A 25785-nucleotide genomic window follows, 5' to 3' on the forward strand; every position below is an offset into this window, starting at 1 on the left:
TAAATGTTTATCAAGTTGAGAAAAGCGGAATGAAATTCTGTAATTGTCCCCAAAGAGCTGAGAAAAAGGTCATCTATAATAAAAACAGCTCATCATCATTTAAAAACAGTCAACATTTTGTTGTCATAAAAAGGTGGTGGTTGCACACTATAAAATACAGTCCTAATCACTGGCATGGCTACAGATGGACCCTCTGCCCTATGTCCTCACCTTACTTATGCAGTTTCTGTAATGAGGTGGTTTAGGCAATAGAATATTGCCAAGGGGCTTTATGGCCCCATTCCTTTAAGTTTTTAGTCTTTAGAGCACCTGTTCACGTTGTGTCTCATCCTGATGTCTCGGGGTAGAATTCACGGCAGTGATGAGTACAGTAACAATACCACCTCGGTTTTACTTTGACACTTTTACAAACTAAGGTCGCCCGTGTTCCCTTGTTCATCTGCTCTTATCCCAAACAGTGCAGCTGGGCATTGTTATTGTCATTCCCACATTTCAGATGGAGAAATTGAGACTCGGGAAGATCACGTCGCTTGCCGGTGGCGGTGACTGGAGGAGGAAAACTAGAGCTCAGATCCCGCGACTGCCGCACTGCTCTCCCCGCGCACCCGAAGCACTTCTCTGCAGGACAAGACGGCTTCCCGAGCTCCCATCCACGCCTCCTCGGGCGCCTCCCTCCCAGACCCCGCCATCCAGAACCTCTCCCCCGCCACTGGAGGCTTGCCGAGAACCTCGGACACGGCCAAGGCGGCACCTTGTGGCAGCTGGGTTCCCAGGAGAGCTGAGCCCGGGCACGGCTCCTTTCCCTGTTCTTGGTTTCCTTGTTCATAAAGTGGAAGACATGGAACACCTGGCTTCTCCGGTCCCTTTCATCCCCAGCAGTTCTGGTCACCTCTGGAAGGGATCTTGACCTTGACACTGACTCTGAAGGTGAGGATTCTGTCGATGGAGGCAAGTGGCCCACAGATGGCAGTAGATCCAAACTGAGTTACTTTCTCTGCTGACACAAGGAATAGGCTCTGCCGGCAGCCACAGGCTCCCGGGCCCACTCCAGCCACCTGGCTCCAGAGCACCGACCCTAGAACCTAATCCGCACTCCTGGAACCCAAAGCCAGTTTATACAACAGTACCTTCTGGTCACTGCAAGGCCTGTGCCCAAGGGGGGCAAGAGGCACCTGCTCCTTCAGCCCGGTGCTCTGCTCTCTCCCTCCCTCCACCAAGTAGGGCCCCAACCACTGTCTCCAGCCAGAAGAAACCTGAATTGAATTATGCCTTTCAATTGTCTTTTATTTGATTCCGGGCTCGAGTCTGGTTTCCTCAAGGCTGATGGATTTGTCCTCTGCCTCACTACAGTGATTTCCACAAACATGTTCTCATTGGCAAACTTCAACAAGGCCCAGACTTTTTAATTTCTCATTTGATTCTGTGGCACCGCTGATTTTCTAAACACAGATTCCTGACATTGGAAGGCAGTAATTCCTAGAAGTTTGTGGAAAGCACAGTGACTGATATGCTCCCTGCATTTTTTTCAATAAATGAATCATTTACTAATTAAATATTTTTAGTGTAAGAAATATGCCTAGAGATTATGTTGCTACTAAAAAAAATTGATAAAGTTTAATTTTACTTTCCTAGAGGACCAAGTAACGTGCTGGAAGGGAGATGACCTGTGCAACCTTAGCTGAGAAAGGAGGGTTCACACTCTTTGAAAACATAGGTCCATTTCCATCACTTCCTGCTCATGAGCCATACATGGGGGGCCATGGTTTTCCAAATGGTCCCGGTATGTTGTTTTTAATCACTTATTTAAACATTTAAATAAATGTTTGCCAGTCACTATGTGAAGTGCAAGTTATTTGAGAAGTAAGGAATAATGACAGTAGGAATTTAATTACACAGTTTTGAATCTAATTAGCCAAGTGCTAACCTTGTGCATCTCCTTCATAGCACTTAGCACAATTAAACTTAATTAATTTTCTGTAATTATTAATTTAATCTCTGAGTCTCTAGTTAAATTATAAGACCCAAGAAAGTGGGACCTGTGTTTCTGTCTCTCTTGCTCACAGAGAGCTGCCCAGTGGCCAGCACAGTTTGTGACACACAGCAGCACCTTCATGGATATTGGACTAAGGACCTACGCTTCCCCTGGACGGCTGGGTGGAATGAGAGGGACATGAGAAGATTCCTTTCCAGACAGTGACCTGGACTCGGCCCTGTAAGAAGCATGAAGAACAGCTGAACCCAAGCTTGGGAAATGCCACCAAGGAACCTGAGGGCACCCCGTCTCCCCGCCAGCCTGACGGCAACCCGTCTCCCACGGCTCTCCTCACTGAGCAATCCTTCCTTTCTTTCCTGTCTTCTGCTTTCCTTCCTCACCTTGGCCATTGTGTCTACTTTCTTGCCTTAGTTTTTCTTTTACTTTATTTTTTCTTACCTCCTATCGTTCCTCCCCCGCTGCCTGGCTTGCTTTCTCCATGGTTCCTTCAACATGGGGAGACCCCCCTCTGTGTGACTGTAACGGTATGAGGACCTGGGCACACAAAGCTGGCAAGGCAGAGACTGCCTGGAGGACCTCACGGCTGAGTGTCTCGTTCTCCTGTGTTTCCATGACTTTCTCCCCCGTCACCAGCTCCACTCCCAAAGTGAGAGCGAGCGTCACTGCCCCTCGCTGACTTTCTCCCTCCACCCCCGCGTTCTGTCCTACCTGCTCCCATGGGGATGGACAGGGTGAGCCGGGTAGGCCAGTGTGTGCTAATGGCTCTCTCCAGTGACAGGCTGCCCAGGCTGGACTTTGTCCCATTTGGAGCCACCAACCTGCTCACCCTACTGGGCAACAGGCTCCTCATCCTCCTGAATGGACTCACAGCTGCACCTGCCCAGGTCCTTCTTCCTCTGCCACCTCTCATCTGGGCATGGCTGTAGCTCCTGCAGGGCCCTCCATACTGGTGCACTTCCTCCTGGAAGAGACAGCCAACCTCTGCACCCCATGTGGGACCCAGCTTCTCTTCTCCTGGCCCTCAGGGGCACCAGTTTCCTACTGCTAGCTACAATGGCATGCAACCACTATGTGGCCATCTGGTGACTCCTACATTACAAGGCAATGCTGAGCCCAAGGCTCTGTGTGCTGCCGGCAGCTGTCCCCTGACTTGTGGCTCTGGGGAATTCTGCTGTGGACACAGAAGTCCCCATGCACCTGCCCACCTGTGGACACAAACTGTTGAACCAGGCCGTCTGTGAGGTGCTGGAACTGATCAGGCCAGACTGCATAGACTCAGCTTCAGCCAGACAGTCACCAAGGCTTCCGGTGTGGTGCTGCTACTGGCCTTTTGCCTGGTCCTTTTGTCCTATGCCCACATTCTGGCCGCCATCCTGCAGATCCGCTCCACCCAGGGATGCCCCAAGCCTTTGGGACCTGCAACTTCCACATCCCCATGGCCTCCTGTCCATGGAATGACCACCCTCCCCTACATGCAGCCCAGCTCTGTGGCCTCAATCAAGCAGAGCAAGGTGGTGGTGTTCTACACCGTGGCAACCCCGGGTTGAATCCTCCCATCTAGTCTGCAGAACAAGGATGTGGAGGTAGCTCTAAGTCCAGTTCTGAGGAGGAACTCCAAGTCAAAACATCAGAAGTGAGTTTTGTAAGGGGAGAGCCTCTTTCTGAAGACAGTGGGTGTCTAAGTGTGAACCTCCCTGTGACATGCACACATGTGTGTGTACACCTGTATTTTCAGGGAGCAACTGGAGGACCCCAATCTACAACATGCTCTTTCGAGGTGGTAGAGACATGGGATTACATCTCTGAACTGTTCTTGCTCCGTACCTTATTCTAAAGACACAGTGAATTACAACAAAAATGGAAACACCCTATCAAAGTTAAATAAAGATACCCATTGTCTTAAATGGAAGAAAGAGGGAAAAAATGATGTATCAGCGTATGTGAATTAGAAAGGAAGATTACATCAGAAGTCAGGGCAGTGTACAGATTTATGTCAAGAAAATAAATCCTTGCTCAAGTCTGCCAGTGTAGTTCTAAAATTTTTCCGCAGTCAATGAGAAAAGGGAAAATAAATAAGCTGTAAGCTACAAAATTTACTGTGCCGCTGGGATCAAACGGGCCTTACTTAGGTCAGAGGTCACATGAGTCACACATGATCCAGCCCAGCCCACTGGGGTGGGGACCTCACACCAGGAGCCGGGGCCAAAGGCATAGTCATGATCCCCAGAGCCCTGGCGAGGATAACTGGACCTCGTGCAAGTCACGGGACCCCCAGTTTGCTGGTTTCCCTTTCCAGCTTCCAGGGGAGGCAATCAGCAGGCCAGAGAGGCAGACCTTCCCACACAACCGCATCCAAGGACAGCCCCTTGTGAAAACCCGGGATGTCTTCAGAGCCCACGCTCGACCCGAAGACCACCCCACAGCCAATCACAGGTGACCCAAGACAGCTGCAAGGAAAGAATCAAGAGCCCTTCTTGATTCTTGGTAGTAATTTTGCTCCCCTTTTCTAACACACAAGCAAAGGATGAGTTCTGAACATTCTAAACCATAAAGCAAAGCAGGGATTTTATCCTGGCAAATGTTTTTAAAAACAGAATTAATCATCTCTTCCCTGAATAGTACTAATTTCTGGTTTGTCTTGCCCACAGTGGGGGGGGGGGGGAAGTTGAGAACAATTCAAACTTTTACTCAATCTGTTAAGAAGATGCTAAAGGACTGAGGCGGAGAGAAGGGGACATCTCAAACTTCTAGTAAAACATTTTTAAATTAAGATAGAATTCTCACGAAATATGACCCACTTTTTTGGCTACTGTAGAGCATACCATCCGCCTGCATTTAGTGCATGTACGATGCTGTGGGAGCTCATGTCTATCTAGCTTCAGAACATATTCATCAGCCCCAAGAGCATAGCCCATTCCCATTAAGCATTCCCTCTCCTCCAGCTTCTGACGATCACTGATCTGCCTTCCGTCCCTATGGATCCTCCAACCCAAGACATTTTATGTTGATATCACCATGAAATATGTGACCTTTGGTATCTGACTGCTCTCACTTAGCTTGACGCTTTTGGGGTCTCTCCACGTTGTAACACGTAGCAGGTTTTCACTCCTTCCTATGGCTGAATCACAATCGGCTCCACATACATACCACATTTGTCTATCCAGTTATCAGATGATGGACAGCTGGACTGTTTACACCTTTCGACTACTATGAGTAGTGCTACCATGAACATTCATGTGCAAATTATTGTTTGCATACCCATTTTCAATTCTTTGGTCTACATACCTTGGAAGCAGAATTGCTGGGTCAGACATTAATTCCGCTTCACTTTTTGAGGAACCAACAGACTATTCTCTGCTAAAGATGAGCCCTTTTACATCACCACTGGCAATGAATAAGGTTTCTCAATTTCTCCCCATCCTACCCAGCACTTTTATTTTCTTTTTCTTTGATTATATCCATTCCACTGGGTGCAAAATAGCTTTTTGCTGTGGTTTAATTTGCTATCCCTCAAGACTAGTAAGCTTGAGCTTCTTTCAATGCCCATTTGTACATCTGCTTTGGAAAACTGTCTAACAAAATGTGTTAGTTCTCGTTTTTAAACCCTTCTCTAACTTTTCTCTCTCAAAGTTAGTGATTAGTGTCAGGTGTAAAGTGGGGGGGAGGGGTGAGAGTGGTTCAAAATATCTATTTGCCCTGCTGTTTGAATATTAGAATTTGGAAATATATTTTGTTTCTGTTTTATTTAAATTTTTATTTTTACAGATACATTTTGATTCATTGTACACAAATGGGGTACAACTCTTCATTTCTATGGTTGTGCACAATGTAGATTCACACCATTCATGTAATCATACATGTACATAGGGTAATACTGTCTGTCTCATTCTACTATCTTTCCTTGTCCCACCCCCTCCTGCCCCATTTTCCTCTACCATCTAAAATTCCTCCATTCTTCTCTTGCCCCTGCCACCAAAACCCCCCTCATTATGCATCATCATCCACTTATCAGAGAAGACATTTGGCCTTTGGTTTTTTGGACTTGGCCTATTTCACTTAGCATGATATTCTCCAATTCCATCCATTTACCAGCAAATGCCATAATTTTTTCTTCTTTATGGCTGAATAATAATCCATTGTGTATATATATACCACAGTTTCTTTATTCATTCATTAATTGAAGGGCATCTTGGTTGGTTCCACAATCTAGCTATTGTGAGTTAAGCAGCTACGAACATTGATGTGGCTGTATCTCTGTAGTATGCTGATTTTAAGTCCTTTGGGTATAGGCCAAGGAGTGGGATAGCTGGGTCAAATGGTGGGTCCATTCCAATTTTTCTGACGAATCTCCATACTGTTTTCCAGAGTGGCTGCACCAATTTGCAAATCCACGAGCAATGTTTGAGTGTGCCTTTTCCCCCATATCCATGCTAACACTTATTATTACTTGTGTTCTTGTCATTCTAATTAGAGTTAGATGACATCTTAGGGTGGTTTTAATCTGCATTTCTCTAATTACTAGAGATGATGAGCACTTTTTCATATATTTGTTGATCACCTGTTTACCTTCTTCTGTGAAGTGTCTGCCCAGTTCCTTGGCCCATTTATTGATTAAGTTCTTTGTATTTTTGGTGTAAAGTTTTTAAAGTTCTTTATAAATTTTGGAGATTAGTGCTCTGTCTGAAGTGTGTGTGGAAAAGATTTTCTCCCATTTTGTAGGTTCTTTTTCACATTATTGATTGTTTCCTTTGCTGAGAAAAAGCTTTTTAGTTTGAATCCATCCCATTTATTGATTCTTGCTTTTATAGAAATATATTTTGGCTCTAGTCTCTTTAGAGAGAGTTTCAAAGAATCTAAAAGACACTAAACTGTGGGAAATAACTGTTTGGACCCTTAAAACATCCTTCCAAGTAAGGTCTTCCTTGAGGTGTTTTTCAGAACAGATTCTACAAAAATATCAATGAGGGGGTTCTATAATGAGCTCATAAAACACAGTTTACAACTGAATCCTAATCACAGACTTAAGGCATAAGTCAGCTCATGTTTTTTTTATTAAGTCTACCATAAGATGATAAACAGAATAAGAGCTCATTCATGGAGATTTATCTAAGAAAACACAGGAGAAAAGCTCCGTGGCATTGGTTCAGGCAATGATTTTTTCCATCAGGGTTCCAAAAGCACAGTCGATAAAAGTAAAAATAGACAAATGGGATCACACCCAGCTAAGAAGCTTCCATGCTGCGAAGGAATCCATTTGCAGGGTGAAGAGACAGCCTGTAGTTTGGAAGAAAATAACAGTAAACCATGCATCTGATGAAAAGTTAATATGCAAAATATACAAGGAACACCAACAACTCAGCAGAAAATAGATAAATAAACCAATTAAAAAACAAAGGAACTGAACAGACATATCTCAAAAGGAGAAACCGAAGGACCAACAGACACACTCAAAAATGTTCAAAATTACTAATCAAATGACCACAATGAGATTCCACCTCATACCTGTTAGAATGGCTATTATGCGAAAGATAAATGAGACCTGGGATGGAGCTCAGTGGTAGAGTGCTGTCTAGCATGCATAAGACCATGGGTTCAATCCTCAGCACTGGAAAAAAATAAAAAGATAAATGACCGCTGAGGATGTGTGGAGAAAAGAGCACTTTCGTACACTATTGGCGGGAATGGAAATTTGTATGGTCATTTTGGCAAACAATATGGAGGTTCCTCAAAAAACAAAAAATAGAACTACGTTAGGGTTCAGGAATCTCGCTTCTGAATATATATACCAAAAACAATTGAAACTGGTATGGTGAAGGGATTCCTGCATTCCTATGTTCAAGGAAGCATGATTCACAATAACCGAGACATGGAAAGCAATCTAAAAGTCCATCAATGGATGAATGAATAAATGTTACATATACACAGTGGAACAAAATACAACCTTTAAAAAGAAGGAGATTCTGCCGTTTATGACAGCGTGAATAGAAGTGGAAGACATTAGCTCAAGTGAGATAAACCACACGCGGAAAGATAAACGCTGTGTGCTCTCACCTATGTGTGGAATCTAAAATATGAATTGCATAGAAACAGAGAGTAGGAAGGTGGTTACCAAAGGCTGGGGGACAAGGAAGAAGGATAGGGAAAAGGGAGATGTTGATTTAAGGTTAAACATTTCCACTAGACAGGAGGAATATTTTTAGTGATCCATTGCATTGCATGATGACCAAAGTTAATACTAATGTCTCATATATTTCAAAGTTGTTTGAAGAATTGACTTTAAACATCCTCACTACACACACACACACACACACACACACACACACACTCGCAAAGAAAAACCTGGTGAAGTCATAGACATGGTAATTATCTTTACCATATCCAAAATTTGAACATAGATGCAAAAATCACCTTAACACCATAAGTATGCCCAATTATTATTAGCCAACTAAGAATAAATTAAATAAAAAAACCTCAGACTTGCAATTTATTAAGCTGGGTATGAAACAAATTTTTGATAAAATGCCTATAACATGATGAGTCTGAACAGCTGCCCTTTATAAAATATTATAAATTATTCTTAGGGTTCAACCCAGATGGAGCCATAAATAAATAATGACAAAAGATGAATGAATTAGTGAGGACTCCTAGGGATTGTCACTACAGCAGCCAGTCAGTCTGAGTTCTATTTACCTTGAACTTTAAACAACTATAAATATTGCAGCTGTTTGTTCTAGTTTTTGAAACAATATTATGACTATATAATAAAGCAAAATGTAGTAATTCTAAAGAAAGGTTTATCTATGAATTTAACATCCATAAATACTTGCATCTCAACTTGAATTAAGTTAGGTAGAGGGAAGCGGCAGGAGGGGAAAGCCAAGGTGGAAGAACTCTCTAAGAATACAGAGTGATAAATAAAAAATAAAAAGTATATAGGCCACCTACTTCCAGACATGAAGGAATAAGAGGATCCAGAATACCCACCTCCAACAACCATTAACTAAAGAACAATCTAAAACTCTTGTTTTCAAGTGTTGGAAAACAGGCAGCACATAACAGTCCTACAACGAGAAGGGAAAATGAGATGATTGTCTTAATCACCCAAATTCCCTGCCAGGAGGCAATATCTGGACTGTGGCATATGGAGAGGGAATTCAGAGTCTGGAAGTCTCTCTGGAGATTGGAGTTTGAGAATGATAAGGAAAGAGCAGATCTCCAAAGGAATAAGCTACACAGAGAAAAAGTTCTAGAAATGGTCTTTGAGTATTTGGCTAAACACCAATCTGCAGGAGTGTGAAACTGCACCCAGCTGGGAAAGAACAACTTCTAAGAAAGAAAAATTACTGCAGAGATACTGCAGAGCTACAAAGCAAACACCGCAGACCTCGCTTGGAGCCAGGATTCATTTTAGCACTCTTCAACTAGAATCAAGAAACATACTGGATACGAATGCAGAAAAGCCAAGGCTTACAAGAGGAGTGAAAGCAGTCCTCAAAGATTTTAGCCCACAAATAATGAATAAAGACTACCCTAGATCTGCCCTAAATTAGTGAAAACACAGGCACTCACACACAAGCCGAGGTAGGAGAGTCACAAGTTCAAGGCCAGCCTGTGCAACTTAGTCAGACCCTCTCACAAAATAAAATGAAAAGGGTTCAATAGATGCCAAGAAAGCGTTCTATAAAATACAACTCCCCTTCATGCTTAAAAAAGTAGAAAAAATAGGAATAGTAGGAACATACCTCAACATTGTAAAGACTGTCTATGCTAAGCCCACAGCCAACATCATTCTTAATGGAGAAAAACTGAAAGCATTCCCTCTAAAAACTGGAACAAGACAGGGATGCCCTCTTTTACCACTTCTATTCAACATCGTCCTTGAAACACTAGCAGAGCAATTAGACAGACCAAAGAAATTAAAGGGATACAAATAGGAAAAGAAGAACTAAAGCTTTCAATATTTGCTGATGACATGATCCTATATTTAGAAGATCCAAAAAACTCTACCAGAAAACTTCTAGAACTAATATATGAATTCAGCAAAGTAGCAGGATATAAAATCAATATGCATAAATCTAATGCATTTTTATTCATAACTGATGAATCCTCTGAAAGAGAAATTAGGAAAACCACTCCATTCCCAGTAGCCTCAAAAAAAAAAAAAATTCTTGAGAATCAATCTAACAAAAGAGGTGAAAGAACTCTACAATGAAAACTACAGAACATTAAAGAAAGAAATTGAAGAAAACCTTTAAAGATGGAAAGATCTCCCATGTTCTTGGATAGGCAGAATTAACATTGTCAAAATGGCCATTCTACCAAAGGTGCTATACAGATTCAATGCAATTCCAATTCCAATTCCTATGACATTCCTCATAGAAATAGAGAAAGCAATCATGAACTTCATCTGGAAGAATAAGAGATCTTGAATAGCCAAAACAATCCTGAGTAGAAAAAGTGAAACAGGAGGTATCACAATACCAGACATTAAACTATACTACAGCGCAATAGTAACAAAAACAGCATGGTATTGGCACCAAAATAGACAGGCAGACCAATGGTACAGAATAGAAGATACAGAGACAAAACCACATAAATACAGTCACCTCATACTATACAAAGGAGCCAAAAGCATACAATGGAGAAAAGATAGCCTGTTCAACAAATGGTGCTGGCAAAACTGGAAATCCATATGCAGTAAAATGAAATTAAACCTCTATCTCTAACTCTGCACAAAACTCAACTCAAAATGGATCAAGGACATAGGAATTAGACCAGAGACCCTACACCTAATACTAGACAAAGTAGGCCCGAATCTTCATCATGTTGGCTTAGGATCAGATTTCCTCAACAAGACTCCCAAAGCACAAGAAATCAAAGCAAGAATCAATAAATGGGATGGACTCAAACTAAAAAACTTTTTCCCAGCAAAGGATATAATCAAGAATGTGAAGAGATAGCCTACAGAGTGGGAGAAAATCTTTTCCACACACACTTCAGATAGCACACTTATCTCCAAAATTTTTAAAGAACTTACAAAACTTTACAACAAAAATACAAAGAACCCAATCAATAAATGGGCCAAGGAACTGGACAGAAGAAGACATACAGGCAATTAATAAATATATGAAAAAGTGTTCAACATCTCTAGTAATTAGAGAAATGCAAATTAAAGCAACTCTAAGATTTCATCTTACTCCAATTAGGATGGCTATTATCAAGAATGCAAACAATAATAATTGTTGGTGTGGATATGGGGGAAAAGGCACACTTGTACATTGCTGGTGGAGTTGCAAATTGGTGCAGCCACTCTGGAAAGCAGTGTGGAGAATCCTCAAAAACTTGGAATGGACCCACCTTTTGACCCAGTTATCCCACTCCTCAGTTTATACCCAAGGACTTAAAATCAGCATACTACAGTGACACAGCCACATCAATGTTTATAGCAGCTCAGTTCACAACAGCAAGATTGTGGAACCAACCTAGGTGCCCATCAACAGATGAATGGATAAAGAAACTCTGGTATATATACACAATGGATTATTATTCAGCCATAAAGAAGAATTAAATTATGGCATTTGCAAATAAATGGATGGAATTGGAGAATATCATGCTAAGTGAAATAAACCAAGCCCAAAAAACCAAAGACCGAATGTTTTCCCTGATAAGTGGAGAATGATATTTAATGGGGGTGAGGCGTGGGGAGGGAGAGAAGAATGGGGAACTTTAGAATATGTAGAAGGAAATGAGAGGGAGGGGGTATGAAAAATGGTGGAATGAGACAGACATCATTACTCTATGTTCATTTATGATTACACGAATGGTATGAATCTACATCATGTACAACCATAGAAATGAAATGATGTACCCCATTTGTGAAATGATGTACCCCATTTTGATTTGTGAATCAAAATGCAGTCTATAAAAAATTAAAAGATAAATTAAAAAGAAAATAAAATGAAAAGGGCTGGTATGTACCTCAGTGTAGAGCATCCATGTGAAATCCCAATTCCACCCCCACAAAAAATAAACATAAAAAGGTCAAGCTAATTTACAATCAACTTAACTCACTGCCAGACAAATTCTAAAATGCTTTAAAAGAACAGAACAATATCAAGTATTTAATAACTTTAAATTCCTAATATCTATCATTCAATGAAAAATTACTAGACCTTATAAAACAGAAAAATATGACCCATAATTTGTAACAAATCAGTCTACAAATGCAGACCTAGAAATGGAAAAAGCTATAGGGAACTTTACGGATGAAAAATAAAATATCTAAAATTAAAATCTCACTAAATGAAATTAACAGCAGTGTAGAATTTGCACAGTAAAGGAACAGAAAGTGTGATCCCGCTATATGTGTAAGTTCCATTGGAAAACTTTATGTGAAGTAAAAACACAAAAATGGGGCTGGGGATATAGCTCAGTTGGTAGAGTGCTTGCCTCAGAAGCACAAGGCCCTGGGTTCAATCCCCAATACCGCAAAAAAAAAAAAAAAAAAAAAAAAAAAAAACCCACAAAAATGAAAGGAAAGAAAGAGAAGACACAATAGAGTTGTGTAATTCAGCACTTGCCTCTCAATAAATGAACAAGCAGACAAAATCTGGGAAGCCGCAGAGGATAGGGAAGATATGAATAGTGCTATCAACCAAAAAGATGTAACCCACACCTGTAGAACACTCCATCCAACATCTGCGAAACATACTCTCTTCCCAAGGAGCATTCAGCAGGGCTGAAAATATGGTTGGTCAGAAAATAAGGCTCACAAAATTTTAAGGACTGAAATAATGCGTACTGTTGACTCTGATCACAACAGAATTAAATTAGAAATCAATGCTTGAAAGATATCTGGAAAATTCCCAGAAATATAGATATCAAATATCACTTGTCTAATTAGCTTATGGGTCAAAGCAGAAACAAAAAGGGAAACTGGAAAATCATTTGAATTGAATGAAAATGAAAACACAGCATACAAGATTAGAGGGATGTCTTTTCAACAAGGAGTGCTGAAACACTAGCACAGGCTAGGAGGGGAAAGGAACCTCACCCCTTACCTCAGCACATCTACGAATTGACATAAAATGGAAGAGAGACGAAAACCAGAAGCTTCTAAAGAAAAGGAAAAACAAGAAAACCTTTGTGATCCTGGGATAGCAAAGATTTCTTACATAGGAAATAAAATCATGAACCAGAAAAGAAAAAAACATGTATACAATCCCATAAAATATAATTTTATATATGTGATGCACAATGTATTACCAACATATTGTAACTGGTTCTCCTGATGATTTGACTATCTTGTTTCTTCGAACGTACATTTTTTTTTCTTTTTCTCAGTCTTCTTTTCCCTGACCTTCTCCTCCCTGATCTCGCCTCCCTATCATTTTCTCTGAATCACCTCTGTAAAATCCCCCTGTTCCTCCCGATGGGCAGAATCACAACCTTTGGGACAGGAGTCCCCTGTGCTTCTCCTTTGCTAGCAAAGCAATGAAGCTTCTTTTTCTTTGTTCCCAAATCTGCGTCCTCATTATTGGATTGGCATTAGGGACAAGGACTGAGCTTTTGGCAACAATATTAACATTGATTATCTCTGAGAAGAATGAAGAAGAATGGAGACATTTTAATTTTCCTTAATCTTTTGTATATTATTTAAGTATTTTAAATAAGAAATTACTACTAGTTTCCAAAAATTAAATTTTAAAATAATGTGTCTACTCAAATGGGTTGGCACTTCTTTCAGAATGAGATCTCAGCCCAACGGACCCTGGAGAAGAAACCCCAGGAACGTTTAAGGTGGGCATCAGTAAAGCAAAGGATTTTCTGAGGATCATTCCTTTTTCCCTCATGAAAACTCTTTGCCTCTTCCAACCACCTTGATGAGGCAACAGATTTAGAGGGAGCTGACCTCCATATGATGTTCCTCCAGTCAGTTCCTCACCCCTGTTGCAAACGTTGTCAATCAAAAAGGAGTTACTTACGTCACACTGAACAGAATGGATTCAGGAGGTCAGGGAGGAAGGGGTGCTCATGCGTATTAGCTTGATACACAACTTGACTCTGCCAAAACCACAACCTTGCAGTTGAGGCCACTTCTCTGTGTGGGCATCCGGTTCAGGAACAGCCAGTCCTAACTGCAGCCTTGCACACGGCCTCAGTGAACCACAGCCTGCAGTCAGTCCCCTCTGTGCCGACCCTCTCCTAGCCACAGTCTACACACACACTGACACCTGCCAGGAGCCCCTGGAACCAAAGAACTTCTGTCTCCAAAGAACCTGCACCTGCTTCTTTTTGCCATTTAAACTCCTCTGATGGCAGCCTCGGCTGGGTGCCCCTGAGTCCCATGGAGGCTGCATACCCCATGTCGCAGCCCTCTGTCATTGTTTCACAAATCAATTATTTTCATTGGAGAGACTCCCCCACCCTCTGCGGTTATTTCAGGTTGACACTCTGCAAAACTGAGTCCAGGGTCCTCAGATACCAGACCTTGAACCAATCACTTTGGTTTTAAGTCTCAGTTTCCCTGTATGTTGAGAACAAGAAGGTTGAAAGGATGATCTAAAAGTTCCTTGCGGCTTTCATTCCTCTCTGGGATTTTTATTTTGAATTCCATTCCTTTCAATGATAAGAAATGTGGTGACTACTCTCAAGAGGCACATCTGGGGACCAAACCTAGGTTCTTCATTATGCTGACAAAGAAAGAGGTCTGGGGAAAGCCACAGACCCCCAGGTGCAGGGCTTAGGGACTTAGCAACCGGTATTGTTTCAGAGTCAATTTCCAATCTTAGTAAGCTCCAGAGTGACTTTCTCGTCACAGAGGAACTGAAAGGAGGAAGAGGGAAAGGTTCCCACTAGCTGGGAGAGGCGTGAGGTAGGATCCAACTACTCCACCCTCCCGCCTCCTCCACCCACCTCTGACCCTGTCTTCCAACTCCATATTGTTCTCATTTCTGTTTCTTTGGACTAGAACCTGTCTCTCATATCGTGAAACAAATCTTTTCATCTAGATAAGGTTCACAAGTTTGTGAAGGACTTTTCCCGCGTCATCTCCTTTGATACTCACTACTTCTACCTGGGTCTAAGATATTCCAAAAATTATTTTTGGACCAGACCTAAGAAAACTAAGGCTATGGAGAAATCCAGCACACAGAAAGGTAAGATATCCAGAATCATTCTTTCATGAGTTGCCTCGTGACTTGAGACACAGCATTTAAACTCTTGGTTTCAACTTGGTCAAATGAAGAATAGCTTAGCCCCAAAGAGCTTTCCTCTCCCAGATTGATCTGAAAACACATTCCTTTCAAAAACAATGTCTTAAGTCTTTCCAGAAGGTGGTTTCCTCTAAAGCAGAAAGCCTCGAACTCAGCTTCACACTTAACTGCCTGAGAAACACTGAAACTACTAACATGCTAATGTTTGGGTCTCACTCACCTGAGACTCAGGTTCAGCTCTGGAGTGTGATTTTGGCTTCTAGAAGTTTTTCGGGCTTCCAGGGTGGCCATTGTGCGGCAGCCACAGTTGAAAGTCCTGCTCTGGTAGCCACCATGGGTCCTGTGACATTTTCGCAGGCAACCCCCAAGGTCTGGAGCTTTTTCCTCCCCCACAAGCATCCCCTAGTGTGTGTCTACATGAGCTGCACCCCTGTCAGAGTCTCTCCTTATTCTCATAACAGCCATTTGCACAACCTTCTTGCAGCACGTTGTGAAAAGACATGATGTGACTATTGAAGCGGGTGTTAGATGGATTTGCCATTAAAAAAAATCACAAAATTTCTTAATGAATTTGTATTAAGAAAAAAAAAGCATGACATCCCTCTCCTGTGCCAAAGGCAAGCAAAGTAAACGGGGAGACGTTCTGAGGGCAAACATGTCTTTGCAGTGACAGCAGAGTTTACCCAAAACAGAGCCCAGAGGACAGCAGAGGCACTCCCTCGCTGACTTCATCTGTGGGCCCTGCCAGCGTCCAGAGGTTGACATTGCAAGAGCAATGTGTGCATTTATTTTTATTAGTCACTTACTTTAATAGTCAAACAAATGCCAGCATTTCACCAAGGAAACAGCATAATCTCCAAAAGTTGGGACATAATTATAGTTGATATAACATCCCACGATGAGGCCCTGATCTTATCAACATGGGACAAAGCCTGATTAATCACTGGGAACTGACTGAGCAATTCTCTGTCATTGATCCAGCCTGGATTATGGGAGAAGCAGGAAGGGCCAGTGCTTCCAGGCTGAGCAGTAAGTTCAAGGGGGTTCCCAGAACACAAGTTCAGCATCCTATGATCAGAGAGTAAGGCTCAAAGTCAACTCAAACACCTTTTACTCAAGCACTCCACGGGAAATAAATAAATAAATAAATAAAAATATATATAGTGACATGCTCATTAGGAATCTTTGTATTAAAAAAATCAGAACAATTCTATTTTCTCCATGAGAAAACAGACACATACTTGCAGTGCCACCTAAGGCCCTCCGTCCAATCCCAGACTGTGAATTCTGATTCTGCTTAGGCCTTTCCAGACCCCTGCCGCTCAGTGCACCTGCCCCAGGAGGATAGACAAGGTGAGCTGGGTAGGCAAGTGTGCTAATGGCTCTCTCCAGTGACAGGCAGACCCAGGATTCTGGCCTGTCTGTGGCCACCTACCTGCTTACCCTACTGGGCAACAGGCTTGTCCTCCTGAGTGGGCTGGACCACAACTAACTGCACCTGCCCAGGTCCTTCTTCCTCTGCCACCTCTCGGCCTGGGCATGGCTGTAGCTCCTGCAGGGCCCTCCATGCTCCTTCCTCATGGAGGAGACAACCAACTTCTGCACCGATGTGGGACCCAGCTTCTCTTCTCCTGGCCCTCGGGAGACCAAGTTCCTATAGCTGGCAGCAATGGCCTACGACCACTACATGGCCATTTGTGACCCCCCTGCATTACAAGGTAGTACTGAGCCCAAGTCTCTGTGTGCTGCTGGCAGCTGTCTCCTGGCGTGTGGGTCTGGATAACTCTGCTGAGGAGGTGGAAGTTACCATGTGCCTGCCCATCTGTGGACACAACCTGCTGAGCCCTGTGGTCAGTATGCACGTCACACAGTAGGTCGTCATGGTCGGCTTTAGCATAATGGTGCTGCTGGTGCCTGGGCTGAGTACTGTATAAGAACTTGGTTCTAGGAACAGAGAAACACTCCAAAACTCAGAAAAGGAAAGGGAGGGCCTCCCCTAAGGATAATCGAGCTTATTCTAAAGCAGAAAGTGTTTGTCAACTGTAACACAAGAATGTGAGTGTGTTGGAAAGATGCTGTCTTTTCTTTTGAAGGCCTGGATAAAGAATGACATAAGCTCTGGAATCTGTTTTGCAGCTCTGGCCTTTTCCCAACAAGATTCACCATCAGAAATTTAAAATAACACATTTGTTGAGTGAATGAACATCAAGAAAATTCCTGTTATTACCTTCACAATTATCCTGAATGTCAACTTCACCATCTACAACCAATCATTCAAATTCCTTATTTAATGAGCATCTCTTCCAGGTCCAGTCCTGTGTGCTGAGCATCATAGGACCTGGGACACCATTCAGGTCTTGGAAAGAAATACCAACTAGTAAACAAATCCATGTCAGGCTCTTCTGAGAGCAACATCCTCTTCACAACCTGGAGATGATTTGGAAAGATAAGAGGTAAATACCCAAAAGAAAAAGAAAACAATTACAACATAACCCAATAATGCAAAAAGTGAAATATTTGGTTAACCGCCAATTAGGAGATAGAGCCCTATGGAATTCGTGGAATTCCCCTACAGAGGGGAGAGAAGTTGATGGGGTTTGCAGAAGAATTAAAGGGAAAAAGTGAAATACATTGGGTCTTAGAAAAAGCAGAATTTTGATGCATGACTGAGCAGAGAGAGAGGGTGGTTCATTCTTGGCAAGCAGGGCAATGACATAAGCCCGGGAGGAGGTGGAGAGAGGAAGGTTCACCTGAGAGAGCAAACCGGTTTGGTGACAGCCAAGATGGCATTCTGAGTTGTCATTAGGAAGAGCAGGGACTGGCAAGAGGGGGTGCATGTGGTAGGACTTGGAAAACAAACCCAAGGAGTTTGCATTACAGACTGTAACAAGATGGCAGAGGTTTTGATATGAGAAGGCACGTCTACAGTGACGTCTAGAAGCTAACCTCTTCCTTTCCACCAGGCAGGTAAAATAATAGGAGTGAAAATATAAAGAGCATAATCGTTTTTCTTCTTTAGTCCAACAAACTCTCTTTTATGCTTAAGAGGAAGGAGTAAGTGAAGGAGTAACTGCTTCCCTCAGTTATGGAAGACTTCATAGGCCAGGTAGAATTTAAGGCAGAGTTTAAGGTAGTGTTCAAACACTAAAGGAGTGGAAAAGCTGGAGGATATAGACTGAAGATTATTTAGGACACAGAGAGATGTCAGAAATAAAAATGAATGAGCAGATCTCCAAGTTGAGAATCGAATGAAAGTGTAGCTATAAAATCGTCTTCTACTTTCTCACTGTTCTGTTTGGTTTTTTTAGTGAGAAGACACCATACCACCTGAGTAATACTCTAAAAACTCAGCAAAAATAAACAGAGCACTCTTGGTATTTTCTCTGTCACCTATAATAACAACTCACATCTGATCTCATGCCACATGTCAAAAGGCAAACCCCGGGCTAGACAGGTCCTGTCTGGTGAAGGAGGGATTTAGAGTCTGCTTTTCTGATACTGATTCACAACACAGAGTCTAAATATCACCAGAAGCACTTGCCTTGGGAAAACCATTTTTTAAAGAAAGGTTGATAGACCTTTATTTTATTCATTGTTGATACGTGGTACTGAGAATTGAACCAGTGCCTCACACATGCCAGGCAAGCATTCTACCACTGAGCCACAACCCCAGCCTGGGAAAGCCTTTAAACGTTTTTTTCATGGAAAATAAATCAGTGCAAAATGAGAGAAGAACTCAGGCTCAAGATCAGGCCATGAGCAATGGATCAGTCTCCTGGAGAATAAAGGAAAGGAGAAGGGCAGCAGGAACTAGAGCTACGTGGTGGCTCTAGAATCACTTAGAGACCAGGGAGGGCCAGGTGGGCATGACAGAAGTGAAGCCAGAATTGGGGACAGGCAGTTAGTGTAGAAATAGGAAATCGGGTCAGATCAAGAAAATAGAGGCCATCAAGTCATCTGCCTCTGGAAGTTGGAGACTGCAATGGGAGAATGGAATGTCAAGGACCTGCAGAACCCATTGATAACCAAATTCACCTGTCCTTGCCAGAGACTGCAGGCAAGAAGGTGCTAATCAATGCCCCCTGGGCCCTTGCCTGTCTGAGACACCTTGACCCTCCCTCTGCCCCATCCCTTTTCGCTTTTTACATTTCAAAACCAGGCCTAATCCCGCAGGCAGGAAGGGAAGAGATAAGGGGAAAGAATGGGAGAATGAAACCCATAAAAAGAACGAGATTTGCTCATCCCACGGATTCCGCCTTTGGGTCCCCTTCTTCCACCCGGGAGAAGTCTGCTTTTCCTTTTCTTTAATAAAGCTGTATTTTCCACTCTACATTTGCCTCGGCGTGCTTCTCCGGCGTTATACTTCAACACCTGAGGAAGCAGGACTCGTCACCGGGTAAAAAGCGGTATCAGATTTGGAGGTCCCACCGAGATCTACGCCGAGGTAAGTGAGCTTTTCTCTTCACGCACCCCAATCTGTCCGAGGTGCATCTTTCTGTCTCTTTCTTTCTGGAGGGCAAAATGGGCACCCGTCGGCTACTTAAATGCAACTAGTGCAGCCGCCATTCTTAAGACTCGGGTGAGAGGTTTCTCGGCTCAGGCAAGTTTCCAATCCCCTGCTCTGCAGGCACGTTGGGGCTCTGCTGAAGCCGTTTCCTACTTTTCTGTCCAGGCCCGGAGCGCAATTGCCGTGAGTACACAGTGTCCCTAGTCCTGATCTGCCCAGGATGCGTGGAGGCGGAGGAAAGGTTGGAGCAACTGCGGGGTTCTCGGCCCGGGCTACTCTCGGGTGGACCCCAAAGGTTCCTTCTCTGGACTCCCCCTCCTGACCGCCCTAAGGGGTATCCAAGGTGGATCAGTAGACAAATGGCACCGAGGGAAAGCGCCAATTACATTTGCCTCCGTATGGGCCGCGCAGCACACCGCACACATCCATTCCCTCCTGGATGTTTTCCCTTCGCTCGCCGATCAGACATTAAACATTCAGATAGTAGGATCATAGGAAAATCAATAGGAAAGTACTCAGGTTATCTTTGTTTGCATATTTAGCCTTTGTTAGTTTGTTTAAAGTTTTCCTGTGCTTAAAGGTGCTCAGTGTGTTCTAAGCTGCAAGGAGGATGTATACTTTAATTCAACCCCTCCCTTGAATCCCTCAGAGAACAGGATATTATATGTCTAACAATCAATAGGTGTCCCCCTCACCCTTTGGAGATCCCTTTAGTCTACAAAATAGGCAAGAAGATGTACAATTCTTCTTTTGTTGTAGGAATTTATAGTGGCAGGGAGGAAAGCAGTAATGCCCTTAAGTCTGAATCCTCCAAGGGTCTCTAGCACAGGGCAAACTAGAGCCCCAGCACTTTGCCAAAGGAGGCCAGAAATACTTTGGCAAAGCCAGGTAGTGAGAGACGGGTTTTCTGGACCGGATTGAAGCTCAAACTTAGGGAGACGTCCCTGCACATATTCTCCGGCGCGGGCGCCTGAGGTCTATTTTTCTTTTCTTCCACTTAGATGGGAGCTTCACTCTCAACAGTATTGCCAGGTTCACCACTAGCCTGCATACTGAAAAACTGGGACAAATTTGACCCACAGACACTCAAGAAAAAGCACCTCATTTTCTTCTGCCACCAGGCCTGGCCTCAATACAAGCTCTCTGATGGAGAATCTTGGCCGCCAGAGGGAAGTACGAATTTTAATACCATTTTACAGCTTGATAGATTTTGCAAAAGGGAAGGAAAATGGTGTGAGGTACCTTATGTTCAAATCTTCTTTATTCTAAGGGAAAACCCCAAATTATGCCAACAATGTAAAATAGATTCAGCCAGAACCACTACTCTAAAGGAAGAAAGCCTTAAAGAGTCACCTACTGAGGGAAAGGAATTTTCTGCTAAAGTCCATCAGCAGGCCTCCTGTCCTCCATACCCTGGTCCTTCTCCATCTGCCCCAATGGACAGATCAAATGTACTACCTCTCCAGGAGATGCCGGGAGGAGAATTTGGACCAATTAAAGTATACAACCCCTTCTCCCTCCAAGACCTAAGACAGATAAAAACAGACCTAGGGAAATTTTCAGAAGATCCAGATAAATATATTGAGGTGTTTCAAAACCTATGCCAGGTGTTTGACCTCACCTGGAAAGATATTATCCTGTTACTTAACCAGACTTTAACCTCCAATGAGAAGGAAGCCACCCTAAAGCAGCTGAACAATTTGGGGATGACCTACACCTTGCTTATGCCCCAGGAGCCCAAACTAGATCTAAACCCAACTATCCATCGGGAGCACAGGCAGTTCCAAGAAATGACCCCGACTGGGACCCAAATGATGAACAGGATGCTTGGAAGATCAGACACTTCCAGATGTTAGTCCTTGAGGCCCTTAGGAGAATCAAACAGAAGCCTATTAACTATTCTAAGGTTTCTGAAATTACACAAGGTCCCGAAGAAAGCCCGGCTATTTTCATGGAGAAACTCAGGGAGGCAATGAGAAAACACACCACCGTGGATCCTGAATCCACAGAGGGCCATTTACTTTTAAAGGACAAATTTATCATTCAGTCAGCCCCAGACATTCGGAGGAAATTACAAAAATTGGCATATGGCCCTGATCAATCCTTAGATGATATCCTCCGACTTGCAACTTCCGTTTTTTATAATCGAGATGTAGAGGAAAAGAAGGAAAGAGAGTGTAGAGACAGAAGAAAAACTGAAGCGCTGGTCTTAGCCCTAAGAGGAGTTAGCTTCCCGGGTGATGAAGAAAGAAAACGGAATGTACCTCAGGCCACAAAAGGGATTTGTTTCCATTGTGGAAAGGAGGGACATTTCAGACAGGAATGTCCCCAAGCCAAACGGCCACCACCAAAGCCCTGCCCCAAGTGTCAAGGCAACCATTGGAAAAGTGACTGTCCTCAGGGGCGTAGGTCCTCGAGGCCAGACTGTTCCACACAGGCCTGACGGGGCCCGGGGCCAATTCTAATGGCTCCCGTAACTCCTATCACTACGCATGAGCCCCGGGTATGCTTCTCCGTAGGGAGCCAAGAGGTCAACTTCCTCTTAGATACTGGCGCTAGTTTTTCAGTGCTCACCTCTTATCCTGGACCTCTTTCCTCTAATACTATAACGGTGCAAGGGGTGTCTGGACGGCCTATTACCAGAAAGTTTACTCCCCCACTGAGTTGTGAGTGGGATGGGATGATGTTTTCTCATGCATTCCTGATAGTGCCAGAATGCCCTACCCCTCTATTGGGAAGGGATTTACTTTCAAAACTTCAGACTTCCATTACAATGAATTTGGGACCACAAGGATCATTATGTTTACCTCTACTAGAATGTGATATAAACCCTGAGGTATGGGCCACTGAAGGCAAGATTGGACGGGCAAAAAGAGCAATCCCAGTTAAAATAGTCTTAAAGGATCCCTCTGTCTTTCCACATCAGAGACAATACCCGCTATGCCCAGAAGCAAAAAAGGGCTTATTAAAAATCATCCAGAACCTCAAACAGCAGAAACTTTTAGTACCTTGTAACAGCCCATGCAATACACCAATTTTGGGAGTTCAAAAATCAAATGGAGAATGGCGTTTAGTCCAAGACCTCAGAATAATTAATGAAGCAGTTGTTCCCCTCCACCCAGTAGTTCCTAATCCATATACTCTACTATCTGAGATTCCAGCAACTGCCGCTTGGTTTACTGTGTTAGATTTAAAAGATGCCTTCTTTTGCATACCTCTGGATTCTCAGTCTCAGTATCTGTTTGCCTTTGAGGAACCAGATAGTGGATCTCAACTAACCTGGTCAGTACTCCCCCAAGGATTTAGAGATAGCCCCCACCTATTTGGACAAACTCTAGCTAAGGACTTAGCAGAATTCAAAGATAAGACAACTGCAATTGTTCTCCAATATGTGGATGACATCCTAAAAAGGCACCTAAGAAAACTCACTCAAGAAACTCACTACCCATGGCCTAAAATGCTTCCTCTAGCCCTACTCAGAATCAGGAATACCCCCAAAACATTAGGGCTCAGCCCATTTGAGCTCCTATATGGAAGACCATTCCTAAGAAATGATATTCTTAAAGATCAGGAAACTGCAGATTTAGTGGCTCATATCACAAAGTTGGCCAAATTTCAAACTGAGATCTGTAAATACCCTGCATCTGAGCCAATCACTTCTCCACCTCTGTATGAGCCTGGAGATCTAGTCATGATAAAAACCGTACCTTCAAGTTCTCCAAATTTAGACCCTATTTGGAAAGGACCTTTTCCTGTAATCTTATCTACCCCCTCTGCAGTAAAAGTGCTGGGACAAGAGAACTGGATTCACCACTCTCGAGTTAAAGCCTGTCATCCTGAGTTGACTCCCAAAGAAACTTCCTCCCAAGGAACTGAGGAGCGATACTCCTGCACTCCAATAGAAGACCTAAAGTATCTCTTCTGCAGAGACAATGGTGATATGTAAACTTTTTCTCCTCTCTTTCTTTATTATTGAAGGCAGATCCACTGAAACTAATTCTTTCCTAAGTTGGGCCCAGCAATATGCCACTAAATTACAGAAAGATAGTCTCTATAATCATCATCATATTCATTGGTGTGTTCCTATGTTGTGGCATTTACTGTTGCATTAATCTTATCCCGGTACTCATAACTTCTTGTTTCTCTTATAGACCGCCCATCTCTCAAATGACCCTCCAGCCTATTACTCTTCAACCAGACTTTTACCGTGGACCCCTTGATCGACCCGATTTCTAAGAAGGAACTCCAAGCTGCTTGCCCCTCGCCGTCCACTTTCAGCTCGAAGAAGTCAGAGCGGTCATCGACCCCCTTCCCCAGCAGCATGGAGTTCCTAAGATTAGAGGGGGGAATGAAGCCAGAATTGGGGACAGGCAGTTAGTGTAGAAATAGGAAATCGGGTCAGATCAAGAAAATAGAGGCCATCAAGTCATCTGCCTCTGGAAGTTGGAGACTGCAATGGGAGAATGGAATGTCAAGGACCTGCAGAACCCATTGATAACCAAATTCACCTGTCCTTGCCAGAGACTGCAGGCAAGAAGGTGCTAATCAATGCCCCCTGGGCCCTTGCCTGTCTGAGACACCTTGACCCTCCCTCTGCCCCATCCCTTTTCGCTTTTTACATTTCAAAACCAGGCCTAATCCCGCAGGCAGGAAGGGAAGAGATAAGGGGAAAGAATGGGAGAATGAAACCCATAAAAAGAACGAGATTTGCTCATCCCACGGATTCCGCCTTTGGGTCCCCTTCTTCCACCCGGGAGAAGTCTGCTTTTCCTTTTCTTTAATAAAGCTGTATTTTCCACTCTACATTTGCCTCGGCGTGCTTCTCCGGCATTATACTTCAACACCTGAGGAAGCAGGACTCGTCACCGGGTAAAAAGCGGTATCAGAAGCTTGTCCTGTGGTCATCATGAGCAAGCCTGGGAACTCACAGGCAAAGCTTCCCTGGCAGTAGAACCTCCCTGCTTCTCCAGAGGAGCAAAACCCCAACTCCTTCAATGCAAAAGAAAATCTCCCCCACCATCAGGCTTCACTGTCATGTCCGCAGCCCAGTCACGCAGGATGGTGGGATAGGTTACCAAGAGACCAAACGCCCGGAGAAGTCCTAAAGCTTTATTGAGGGTCTCGCAGGGAAGGTGCAGAGGCAACAGGCTGACAGATGGCACCTCTGTCCCCTGCTGTTTTACCAAGCACTGCCTCCTCTCCCTCAGGGCGTCTTTTCCAGTGGCAGCCAGCTGGACACCCTCAGCTCCGCTTCGCTCCGTTCACTGCCGAGAAAGGGGTTTTATGTTAGGCTGCAGAAGCAGTCACCCCATCTCCACTAGCTCGCTTGCATGACCAGCATCCCCGAAGCTGTCCTCTGTCCTTGCGATAAAGTAGCCTTCTGCTGATAACGCTGACTTGCCCTAGTTGCCCCCACGCAGGAGAGAAAGCCAGTGTCCTTCAAGACGATATGCATGTGGACATTCTGGACCCGGCTTGCTCTCATTGTTCCCTTAACTCGTCAGGTTTGGGGGAACAGAAAGGGGGCGTGTGTTTTACTATCCCCCTTTTCCTTAAGAGGAACAACTTCACAGACTCTCCAACCAGTAACACCATGGCAGAGAGCGGAGGTTCTTACTTAGCCAGGAGCTACTGACTGGCTTCAGGGCGTGTGGCCCCGGGATTATGTTTCCAAACATTCCCTCATGCACAGTTTCATCATTTCTCAGGGAATACTTCTGTGTCGCCAGCCAGCCTCGCTCCAGTCTCAGCTCCGTACAGCCATCTCCTCCTGCTGTACTCGCTGATAGGCCTCATGCTGTGATTTCGTGGCAGTTTTGCCAGTTAGTAATGACGTGGTTACTCAATGACTTGACTCCCACAAGACTGCCAAGTCCATGAAGGTAGAGGCTGTGCCTCCGACGCCACCTGACCCAGGTATCACCTTCACATAGGACTCAGAGTACCTGTTAACTGAAGCAATCCTCAAGCCGTGCGTGAGGAACACATTCCGACTTACAGACCAATTTGTCTGCATAGGCTTTTACATTTTATAAACTGTCTTTTATAAAGAAGTTTAGCAGTAAATGGTG

General features: G+C 43.7%; 1 non-coding gene across 1 annotated transcript; it reads left to right on the plus strand.

Annotated features, from left to right (window-relative positions):
* The first annotated feature begins 12410 nt into the window (after positions 1-12410).
* Trnal-cag (transfer RNA leucine (anticodon CAG)) lies at positions 12411-12484 on the plus strand. The gene has a single exon. It is a non-coding gene; the product is annotated as a tRNA-Leu (tRNA).
* The last annotated feature ends 13301 nt before the right edge of the window (positions 12485-25785 follow it).

The sequence above is a fragment of the Sciurus carolinensis genome, chromosome 8 (genome assembly GCF_902686445.1).
Source record: "Sciurus carolinensis chromosome 8, mSciCar1.2, whole genome shotgun sequence".
Taxonomy (NCBI): Eukaryota; Metazoa; Chordata; class Mammalia; order Rodentia; family Sciuridae; genus Sciurus; species Sciurus carolinensis.